Here is a 12,773-nt window from a genome sequence, read left to right on the forward strand (position 1 = left end):
CAAAACGATGTGAATGCATCTCCAGGGCTCAACACTTACGGTGGTGAGTTGACCCAGGGTCAGTGAAAAATAGGGATGACCAGTGAAACTAGAAATTTGGTTGAGCTGTCAGACCAGTTAAAAATCCTGGCCAGCTTATTGTGAAATACTGCCTTTTACTGGTAGAAAGCCATTTTCATCAATAAAACAACATTATATGTTCATAATAAACCGACTATTTCATCATCATTTTATCATAAAATAGTGATGAAAATTTAAGTGCAGACTAGAGAACGGGATAAAAATAGCAAGATATTAGAAATTCCAATTTATCTAGATGCCTGGATGACAAAAACCTGTTGTCTGATAAAAAAATTGATTCACGTTCGAAACCTCCGCACATGTAGCATGAACCAATGATTTTTTTAAACATAAATAATTGATGTCAAATGCCTGCAGGAATAATATTTAAGGTATTAGAAAGCATTTTCTTTTTGTTTTAATGGATTACTTTGAAAATTCTATTTTTTATGAATTTTTTAGCAACAAGGGGTAATGAACTTTAAAATAATGTTATTGAATTTCTAACCAAAAACTGGTTCCATGGCAATACTGGATGAAATGCACACTTTTCTTAAAAACAATCCAAATTCTAATGCTTTTTCTTGATAAAATATCTCCTATACCTACTAGAAATACCACTTTTGATCAGAAAATTAATACAAAAAGATGTTTTAGTTGTTTTTAATTTCAATAAGCATACTGTTTACGTTCTGTTCATATCTTCCCAAAAATCTGTTATGTCATCATTTTTATAGGACAATATTTAATGTATTGTGTTTTATAATTTTGAAATGAAAACATTAATATTGTTTAAGACTAATAAACAAAACATACTATTTAAAAGTGATTTTTGTTGTAATTATTGGCATTTTATTTTACATGTGTAGCAAGTTTAGGTAAATCTTTACCTATGTATTTTTTTCAAACTATATATATACAATTAACATTTTTGTACCAAAAATGTGTTATAAGATAAAAGTTTCTCAATAAAAATAACTAAAAATATATAATAACTCAAGTTTAAACATATGTGTGTCATAATTTCAAAAATAAGTGGGTGGCTGAAGCTAAAGTAACTGATAAAACAATCATAAGAAGGATAAACTGAAGTAGATCTATGATTTTTCAATGGTTATGCGCTAAATTTGAGGTGTCTTTTCTAGCAGTTATATAAAGTGTTCCTGACCAAAATCAATGTTATATTACTTTCAAATTAGCAACCCCATCAAAAAATTCAACTCACAGAAATCTTAAATGTTTTGATATAAAATTAAAGATCTCATTTAATACTGCTCAGATCAGTTTGAATTATTAATTTATCTCTACTACATCCAAAGTTATGGTAATTTGAATCTTCGGAAAAAATGCTATTTTGGGGAAAATTATGCCTATTAAAAGCGTTCACATTTTGTGTCGATTCGCGGACCCGCTTTCTTTAAAATTTGGCTTCTTTTTTCTGTATAATTTTTTCTATACATGGTATCATATTGAAATTTGGCATACTGATGGCATTTTTCCTGTAGATTTCAATAAAAGCATTGATTTGTTGATCAGAAATTGATATAGTACCCTAATTTTGATTTAAAAAGTGCCAATTTTATATATTTTTTTGTCAAGGAGCATAACACCACAATATATTCGTTGAAAGTATAAAAATCTTTAATAACTTAACTAAGTCTTACCACATTCAACAAACTAACTGCAATAATGTCAAGTGTGTACAAAAGGGAAAATTCAATAAAACATTTCAATACATTTAACTATACACAATTTCTCAAAGTAGGTCCTTTTTGTACAGTTCGTATGATGCTTGATATTTCTCATGTTTGGAAAACAGCCGGCCATTGTCTTCCAATTTCACTCTTCAAACAATCAGGAACCATCCAGTCTAGAATTAACTCAAATTTTACACTTTGGATATCTGCTCGCACTGACAAAGAAAACACTCCTTTTTGTCTACATGCTGTCATGAAATTCACTTTCATTTCATTGCCTTCTTTTTTTACAACACACCCAGGGTACCAGTTGTTTCTATTTTACAGTAATGTCCCTTCTCAAAATAAAATGCACTTTTTAACAAAATACGCTTTAAAAAGTGTATTTTTTCTGCATTTTTACCAAAAAGTGTATTTTTTCTGCACTTTTTTCATAATTAAGTGAACTAAAGTGCATTTTTTCTGTATTTTCATTATCTTTAAGTGTATTTTACTGTACTTTTAGTGTATCTTCTGTAGACAAAGTGCATCTTTTTATGCAATAAGTGCATTTTTTTTAATGAAGTGCATTTTTTGTGCATATTAGTGTATCTTCTGATTTGCAAAAAAATATTCTTTCTGTACAAGTGTAGTTTTAGTGCATCTTCATAAAAAAGAGCAACACTATAGCAACTAACTGAAGTTAAAGGACAGAGATATAGTGTTTAATAGGAGGATTGTACTGAATTCTTTTTTATCTTCACATAATGTTTATGGTCTTATTGTTGCAATTTGTCTTCTCATAAAATATGTGAATCAGTAGAGCAGCTTTTAAAGGGAAAAGTACAACTAAATCAGGCTGTGGGTAACTAATTAAAAATAATGAAAGTGTCAAAAATATTATGTGGGCGTGCCAGAATCAATTATATCTCCACAACATAAAAAATAAGTATTTGAACTTTCTTACACTGATATTTAACCCCAATTCAATTAATGTCTACCACAGTGACTATTAACATACATTTTAAAAGACAATTTAAATAATTTTTATAATATTATTATTATTTGCTAACACCATTCAGTATGTTATATTGAAATATTAACAATTAAATATAATGTGCTAAGTGTGCTGTGTATTATTCAATATTATTATTATTCAATAAATATCGGATAAGATCAGGATCAGATAAGAGATCCATTAGCATCATAAACACTAATCCCTATCAGTGCTCCATCTAGCCCAAACAAAGGGGTGTTTATAGACTTTTGATTGGTTATGGCACCATCTATTTTAAAACAAACCACTTTTGATTGGTTGGAGCTCAGCAAGTTATTTGGAGCACAGAAAGTTGTTTTTTGTAAACAATGTGTATAGGAGGTTTTTGTGTGACGTCACAAGAGGGGTTTTCCGTTACTAAAAATAGATTGGCCGTCAACTTCTTGATCGCGGCCAATTACATTGTATCAGAGTAAAGGTCGTCGGAAGACTAAATACTTATAATTTCACTAAACAAAACTATAAATACTCGTATTCTTTTTTAAAATAAGAATTTAATAAATGATATTTTTCAAAAATAATAAAACATATAATAATTTGAATATTATTATAAGTGGTGTGAATGCAATAGTGTTATTTTTCATCAACGATTGAAATTTATTGTAAGGGGTGCATTGAATCAGTTATAAAACAAAGCCCTAAAATAGCTCAATACTTTTCAATCTTGAAATACATTTTTAATTTTTTTTTACATTGAATGAATTTTCGTTTTGTTAACATTGAATGAAAATATTAATTAATTTAAGCATTCGAATTGAAAAAACACCTGCATATTTTGCAAATTGAACTGTCTTTGCATGTACACGTATATTGAAAACTCGTCTGTAGTGATAATGAGCGATACAAATCTAGCATTTTATGATACCATTAATCTACACATTTAATTTATTTAACGCGAGTATTTTATATCCCTATAATGACCAAACGCGATTGCTCGTTTTCATGATGATGTTTCGAACACTGCAGTAACGCAGGATCTTTACACATTATAGCAGAGTTTACATTTGCAGGTACCCGTTAAATACGTTAATTGTGTAGCAGTAAATGTGTACAATATTTTAAATGTATAGTTATTAAACACTTCATTATTATGTTTAAACTGGCTAATATATATACTTATTAGTTCCTAGCTGTTAATCCATATCTTACAAATGTCTATTTTTAAATATGTTCAAATATTTTATTAAAGCAACTGTTAAGTTTTTTACTTACTATGTCGAGAGATGACATGGAGGTATCATAAATTGTGTTTAATGACCAGACACATGTGGTTTATGCAGAGACCCCATACAGAGTCATACAAGCATAGGTCCCTGTTTTCTTAGTAATTGTCTGGACAGTATCCGATCATATCGAGATAATTGGTTTGTGATAAAGAAAGGGGCAATTAAACACTGGGTTAAAATGCTGAAACAAAGAGTGTCAAAATTGGTGTGAACAATTAAATAAAAACCATTAACATTTATCAAGAGGATTTAGTTAATCTGTAACAAGGTAAGTTTTTACAGACAAATAGGTTCAAATCAGTTTCTGTATGTTGATTACATAAAATCTATCAATTTGTTGTTTGTTTTCGTCCTTATTTGTGTTCGTTCATTGGATTCAATTCAATCTGAAAGAATTTCAATTTCTGAGTATTTTTTGTTCTTCAAAAGGGTCGCGTATATGTTTGTAACCTTATCACAATGTGCTTTATCAATGCAAACAATAGCAGAATGGCCGCAGTTTTGACGGCCAAAATTTGAGCATGCGCAAACGTGACGTCATTATCGGAATCCCCAAAACCTCCTATATCAACAATAAGTTTGTTGCAAAGAAATTCAAAGTGGGTGGTTAAAGTGATATGGTCTCATAGTTCAACAACTGCCGTTTTTTTGGAATACTGAAGAACAGCTGTAACAGGTTTGTATTTTCATTTCTGCATCTCTTTTTAATTTAATTAATTATGATCATTATCATATTTATGTATTGTCACTGGGAAATGTAAATGGATAAGTAAATGTAATGCAATTTTAAGGAAAACAAGGGACAAAATTGTCACAAAACCAGGTTTTCATTGTGAAAAAAAAATCTGATAAAGGGAGAAAACTCAAACTGAACTTTTGAAATGACCAAAAAAAATTAACCCCCTTTGTAAGTTTTTTTTTTTTTTTTAATCTATTTTTAGTCGTGGCGACCTTGACATTGGAGATATTGACGTGATTCTTTCGTGGGACACACCGTCCCATGATGGTGAACAAATGTGCCAAATGATTTTAAAATCTCACAATGAATGACATAGTTATGGCCAGGACAAGCTCATTTATGGCCATTTTTGACCTTTGAACTCAAAGTGTGACCTTGACCTTGGAGATATCGACGTAATTATTTCGCGCGACACACCGTCCAATGATGGTGAACAAATGTGCCAAATGATTTTAAAATCTGACGATGAACGACATAGTTATGGCTCGGACAAGCTCATTTATGGCCATTTTTGACCTTTGAACTCAAAGTGTGACCTTGACCTTGGAGATATCGACGTAATTATTTCGCGCGACACACCGTCGAATGATGGTGAACAAATGTGCCAAATGATTTTAAAATCTGACAATGAACGACATAGTTATGGCCCGGACAAGCTTATTCCGCCAGCCCGCCAGCCAGCCAGCCCGCCCGCATTCGCCAATCTAATAACCAGTTTTTTCCTTCGGAAAACCTGGTTAAAAACACCATTTGAATTATTATGGCTGTATTTTATGGTTATTGTCATCTTAAAATTTATTTATACCTATTTCTTGTCATTAATTCTTTCCCCCATATTTAATAAGAACTTTTATATTTTATATTTGAAGGTTAAACCCCAAGGTGAAATTTACATTGATCGGAAGATCCATTGGACAGAATGTGCATCATCGCCTGCCAAAAAAGGGAGCAAAAGGGGGACTACCTGATGTATGGACATTTATACCAGGTTTTACCCTGCACGAGCAGGCCAACTTGAGGGGAACCAGGAGTGGGAAACCGCGCCCTGTAGCTTGTCCTTGACCAAGAAAAGATGGATGTTGAGAGGTAAAACTATATAATAAAGGTTATTGCATTTTAAAGACGTCACACTTCCGACCAGTTCACACAGCCAAAGGAAACCACATATATTAGTACATTTTTAAACAGTATTTTCTACCAAACGTTATTTCTTTAAATTATTTATGAAAAGCGTTAAGTCACATATGATCACGAGATTAAAATTGCAAAAATAAACAAACAAAATTTGAAAAACAACAAGCCAACAAACTTGTTTTGATTTAAATTTATGATATTTGTAGCAACTGTTGAACAAGATTACCATAACAGCAATATTTAACACTTACATTATAAAATATCTTTCAGGACCTTATCTCAAATGAGATCATGCACGAGATGCGCCTCACAGACCATGACAGTAGTATTCAGACCTGATCAGCTGTTGAACTGCTCTATAAAGGGTGGTTTATGAATGTATTTTTTGTAAGGAACAGTGTATAACAACAAATATAGTGACAGGGACTAAGCTGCTAAATATTGTCAGCATGTATGCAGTGATTTTCCTTGGAAATTCAAAACAACCTGTATATACTGGCTCTCAGAAGGGCATATTTTAGCGCAATAATGAACAAAAAAGGAACATCTTAAAAATAAGGTATAGATTTATATAAATTTCATGAATACGGTTCATTTATCATATATTAGGATCCAGAATATGATTGAATTGAATGTGCTGCTTTTGTCCATATTAAAAAGGGATTTGGAATTAATGTAATATATAAAAATCTAGTAAATGATAGGGAAAACATTTCAGCTTAAGGAGGGGAAAACTTTAATATTTTTGAAGCTGAAACCACCTGTATTTGGCTGTTAATCAGTAACCGGTAATCAGATGGGAGAAAATCACTGGTATGAGCTTGATATTTAAAGTTGTTAATTCCAGATAGGCAATAGCCCGTTTGAATCCTCTCTTATGTAGATATGTAACCTTTGTTTTTGTTTTTTAAGGTTTAACATTCTAATAAAGTGTGTACTTATCTATTGAATTGTACTTTTTGTTTTTTATGTATGTGTTTACACAAAACTTTCATTTAAAGAATGAATGCTGGCTTCAAAATGCTGGGATTTTTTAAAAATTTGGTAAATTTTTAAGCATACTAATTTGAAGTGATGAAAAGTACACTTGAGCGAATAATGCGCTTAAAAAATGCACTTCCAACACTTCAAAAAGTGTATCATTTGTATGACTGAAAATGCACTCAAGTGTATTAATGCGCTTAAAAATTCACTTTTAATACTGTAAGGTGTATTATTTGTATGACTGGGAATGCACTCAAGTGTATTAATGCGCTTAAAAAAATTTACTTTCAATTTTGTAAGGTGTATTATTTGTATCAGTGGAAATGCACTCAAGTGTATTAATGCTCTAACAAAAATTCACTTTGAAAACTCAATGGAAGTGTTTTATTTGTATGTCTGGAAATGCACTCAAGTGTATTAATGCGCTTAAAAAATTCACTTTGAATACTCCATGAAGTGTATTATTTGTATGAGTGTATTAATGCGCATTAAAAAATTTACTTTGACCATGAAGTGTATTATTTGTATGTCTTAAAATACACTCAAGTGTATAAATGCGCTTAAAAATAAACTTAAGCGCACTTTTATCATAATAAACGCACTTTAGTGTATTATTTCGTGGAAAAAATACACTTATATGTACAAACACACTAGTAAAAAGTGTTTTTTTTAACAGAATAAAATGCACTTGTTAAGCAAAAAATACGGTGCCAATAACATGCGCATTTAATGCGCATTAAATGTGCATTAAATGCGCATTAAATGCGCATTTAGTGCACTTTTTCGAGAAGGGGTAGTCTTCTTCTGATACAGCACTCCTTCTAAATAGAGGGTGGCATAAAGGTTAAGGGGTGAAAAAACTGTACAAAGGTGCTCAGTTGGGTGTTAATTCAAAATTATTTACATTGTAAGTGTCTCCAGATGGATAAGTGGTACAATGACAGCCACTGGAGTAAGGATTTTGAAAACTTCTACTGTGGCTGCCTCATGTACCGGGTATATGGCATTTTGGGGAGGGAGGGAATTCAATTGTTTGACTGTTCTTGGGTATAAAAGGAATTTATTTGTCTTGGAACAAGAAGAATATCAGGAGGAATGATGGCAACTACATGGTGGATAATTGTTTACAGCATTATGAGGCGGAATTTTGTTCTGCATGTTTCAAGTCATTCTCTATAATATTTATAGTCTGAAAGTCATCAAGAAAACAACTTTCCATATCTTCTGATTTGCATCATTTTTATCGGTTGAATATTTCAATTACAATTTCATTTGTCAATGTACTGGAATTTTTCAAATTGCTTGGTTATGTCTTATGATGGAGTTGCAGCAGAATCCCACATCCTTTCAGAAGGCACCTGGATACTCTTACACCTTTATCACAGCCAGACACTCTAAAAAAAATAACAAAACATACCAAAATATCTATTTTTACAAATAAAATACATATAAAACATCATTTTTGTCATTATCCTTCATTATTTGACATCTTTGCAAAATCTCGAAAAATGGTACGAACAAGATTTTAAAAAATTTAAGTTCGTTCCCAATTCAAACATTCCATTATTTTACGTAAATACTTAGAGAAAAACGCAGTTATTGATCTATTTCGATTCAATTTGTTATTATGAACCATTTCAATGCGTTTATTTGAGGGATGCATTACACGGGACTGTTATATTCAGTGACATAACTTAATTATTAAGCGTGTTTTTCGTGTCAAAAAAGGGAACATTGCCATCAATGCGAAAAGCTGGTTTTAATATTTATAAAATATTATTTAAACATAATTCAAACCAAATAATATCGAAAATGATCATAACAAACCTTTTCTTTTGTTTTCTGTAGAGTTTAAGCGTTATGGTTTAATTAATTCAGATCGTCACAAACGATAACAATTAGCGAAGCAAAACAAAAATGGCGCCTCCCTCTGCAGAGGTCAACCGAGGTCGAATTGTATAAATGCGCGTCTTTGTTTAAAGATGCGGGTACCTAATTCTCATTTGCGGAAAATAAATTTGGTATCAAAATTTAAGTTAGACTTTCTAGTTTTTATAACTATGTTCAAAATTGTGTTCGGTCCATCAGAAGTAATTTTATTCATCGTCAAAGTCGGGTACTATTTTCTCGACGTAGGGTGGTCCTATGTAAATTTTGAATGCATTGTAGTAAAGTTCATTCAGTCGTGAACAAGATGATGTCAATCTCATAAATATTCATGATGTGTAGAATATCCGCATTTGAATTGTAAACACACACATGTTTATGCAAGTAGTCCGAAAGTCGGCATTACGCAATAGCGATATTTCTGCCCTGAATTTGTTCAATAAACAACATATTTACTTATCATCCTGAAATAATAATAAAATGAATTTTATATGAATAGAAAGATAAAACATTTTTCTTTTAATAACTTTTTATTATTTTGATTTATATAATAAAATAATGGTTTTATTGATCATTTAGTAAGAGTGGTATTGGTTTTTTCCGCTTTTCTCCCATTGAACTGATAAGGAATCAGCTTTTATCGGGGTTGCTATTCAAATCATTTATGTATTGTTATACAACAAGAAAGTGGTGGAATGTTTGCGGAAAACATGAGAATTTTTGACAAAACTTGTCTGCTGAAATTTACCGAGATATTCTGGAAATGACCGATCGTCGGTTTCCGAAAATAATACATGTCGTGGTTTCTGAAAAACAAAATGGATGTACCCAAAGATATTGGTGTTATTGACTATTACTGGTTGATAAATGTATGATTTTGCTTCTTATTTGAAAAAGTGATGCTTTCAAGGCTGATTAACTTGAAATATGAAAGCTAATCAGTCGTTTGGCCTTTGTTTGTCAATACATCTGTACGATCGGTAATTTCCGTAACCACTCGTAAAATTGTAGCAGACACAAGTTTTAATCACAATACTTATGTTTTCCACTTATATTCGACCACTTTCTTGTTCAATACCGATACATAAATGATTTCAAAGCAATATTTTATTGATTTCAGCAAGTAACACCGTCTATAACCGCGAAAAAAAACATTCCGAACTTTTTGGTTTACGATTTTTATTTTCTAAATAGCTTGCATAGAGCATGGCATTGAATGTTATGCAAGCTAAATGTCTCTACTTTGTTGATTGGATGATTTCAGACTGTTTAATCCAATCAGAAAAGAGCTTTAAAACGTTATTTATACCCATGTTAAGCGAGATAATAAAGAACCACTTTTTGGTTACTGCCGATTTGTGACATCATGAGTTGCCTCCCTTGTTGGTTCATGCTAGCACATGTCTCCAGATTTCGCCGTGATCGTTACACAAATTTACATAAATTCAAATTGCCGGAGAGTAAACTTGCGTACTTACAAGATTACAAGTTTTCGCGATGTGGTATTTCATTCCGGGTTGTTTTTTTTATATTTGCACAACACATTGTAAATAGTCTGGAAACTATGTTGAAATTTAGGTAAAATAACATAGAAATTGTCGGATCATTTGAAATCTTGGAGGACCAGTAATTTCTGAAAGATGGTGGTCCTTTGGGTCAGTAAGTAAAAAATTTAGTGTCAAGCCCTGATTTCAGTGCAAATACAAATCTAAACAATAAACACCATTTGGTACTGACCGCAGGACAAGTTGAATCATTGTCGATTTTTTGTTAAAAACTTGAATAGGTCCTTCCTTCTACCAATCCCGCGTAAATGCGCAATCTGAACGCTTCGGACAGTGGGCTACACCACACCATAATGGCGTAATTACATTCGTCACCATGGGCTAAGTGTCTATTTGCCACACTATTAGGCCATAGAAAATAAATTCATAGATTCTCGTCACCGTCCGTCCCTCAAAATCGTCCCGCCCGAACGTTTTTTTTATTTTCAAAAAAAATCCGTAAAATACTGAGGACGAAACGGCTGAAAGTACGAAAATGGCGAAGTGCGAATCGGTAACTCAATGTCTCCGAGACGCTTATTGATTTTTAACTGCGCACGAGCGTCGTCTGAAATTTTAGTGAACAACAACAAAATGTTTCTTGTTTGAAGATGTAGAAACGGCGTTAAAACCGTTAAAGATTGGTACGGGCTGTCAAAGTGTGCCGAAAATTACACTCTCGCGGACCGTTACGATCAGTTCATAGGCGGTTCGTATGATCAAGCCCCATCGTTGAAAGTTGACCACCAGAATAAAAAGGCAGAAAATCGTCTGTGCCTTCGTCGGCCGAAACAAATTAGACTTGACACAGGTTTCACCGGATGTGACAGTTAGTCAAGCAGTCGGCTGTCTTGGAAATTTTATAGACTTTAGTATTGGGGACACCCCTGAAACTTCCTATAAATCTCCACTAGGTACATTGGAAAGAAAACATGCTTTCACTTTGCTAATGTCAGAGGTAGCAGGCTCTTTCGGCCCCAAGCTCTTTCGGCCCAGTCCGAAATTTCAGGCTTTTTCGGCCCCAAGCTTATTCGGCCCCAAATCGTCCAGGCTCATTCGGCCCCATATTTTATTACACCTATTAACCAGGGTGTATGATTGAATTAAGGTGTTCAAAATGATATATATTGTGTTGTCGGTTTGTTCCTTTGTATTGCTTTTGATTATTGATATTAAAATGAAATTTTAAAAACCGTTATTGTTTTACAAACTGTTACCAATGTATGTAATTGTTTTAATTGTTAAATTGTGCCGGCTTTTAATTGCATCGAATGTCGGTTTGTTTGTTAAATATTGCGTTTGATTAAAGGTGTAAATGATGAGTATTTGTTTGGTATGTTCCATTGTTGTTTTTTTGTCGGTTATTTAGCAATTCTTAACGAAATTAATGCAAAAACGTATAAAAGTGCTATTAATGTGTTAATTGGTATCATAAATCATTTTGCTGTCTATGTTATACTTTGGTTACTAGTTCTATAATTGTGCTGTGAAATTTGGTATGATATTGGATGTTACTTGTGTTAATCGTAAATAAATTTGTAAGTGTTAGTGTTTGTGATTGTGAATTTGTGATGGAGGAGGACAAGTGTTTAGTGTGTAAGAATGATGTTCGCTCGCTGCAGCATGGTATCACATGTGACGTTTGCGACAAATGGCAGCATCGCACCTGCAATACAGGTACCTAAGTGTTTATTCAAATACTAACAATAAAAGTTAAAATTCTCTCGCAAAACATTGTAAAAATGCTTTCAAATGAGAACTGAGACATTTAATGCAAACGTGAATTAATCTAACTGCCTTATTACAATATGTTAATCTGGTTAGACACATGTATTTTACAACCTGATAAAGGTCATAAAACCGGGCATAGGTGCGGGTGCTATTCAATGGCTTCACTCAATAATGAAAGACGGAGTCGCATTAATTAATGAATTATGATATGGATTTTATTATTATAGTCTCATCCATATTTATATTTTTCATAATTTTGATTTTATAAAACATTAAGATGATGATGCAATACAGGTAAGTGTCAATGCCAACTGACTAGCTAAGATTATCGACAAATAAATTATTTTCCTAAGTAAGACTGAGCATGGGTCTAATTTTCAAAATTTTAAATTTATTTTATTGTCATGGTTATAATTTGCAATTTTTTTAAATTTATTTTATTGTCAGTTCATTGTCAGTTCAAAGTTTACTGATTTATCAACTTAAATCTACATTTTTTGTTACCTGTTAACCCGAATACACACCACACATGTATTTAACAACCTGATAAAGATCATAAAACCGGGCATAGGTGCGAGTGTGCTAGACAATGGCTTCATTCGATAATGATTGAATTAAAGAAAACAACATCTGTTTAATGCATTAACGATGTGTGAACATCGTCAAGTTAGTTATTAATCAATTAGGTTATGTTGTAAATTTATGACGAACTTTGCAAACACTTTGTAGGCATAT

The 12,773-nt window shown here is 32.2% G+C and overlaps 1 protein-coding gene across 1 annotated transcript in view; it reads right to left on the bottom strand.

The window, feature by feature from the left end:
• The window catches only part of LOC127865095 (uncharacterized), a 96,741-nt gene extending 86,081 nt beyond the window's left edge, over window positions 1-10,660 (bottom strand). Inside the window, exon 1 of the mRNA XM_052404993.1 lies at window positions 10,501-10,660. The gene's annotated coding sequence lies outside the window, so the exon portion shown is untranslated. The remainder of the gene's footprint in view (window positions 1-10,500) is intronic.
• Window positions 10,661-12,773: the final 2,113 nt, after the last annotated feature.

Source organism: Dreissena polymorpha, chromosome 1, assembly GCF_020536995.1.
Source record: "Dreissena polymorpha isolate Duluth1 chromosome 1, UMN_Dpol_1.0, whole genome shotgun sequence".
NCBI lineage: Eukaryota > Metazoa > Mollusca > Bivalvia > Myida > Dreissenidae > Dreissena > Dreissena polymorpha.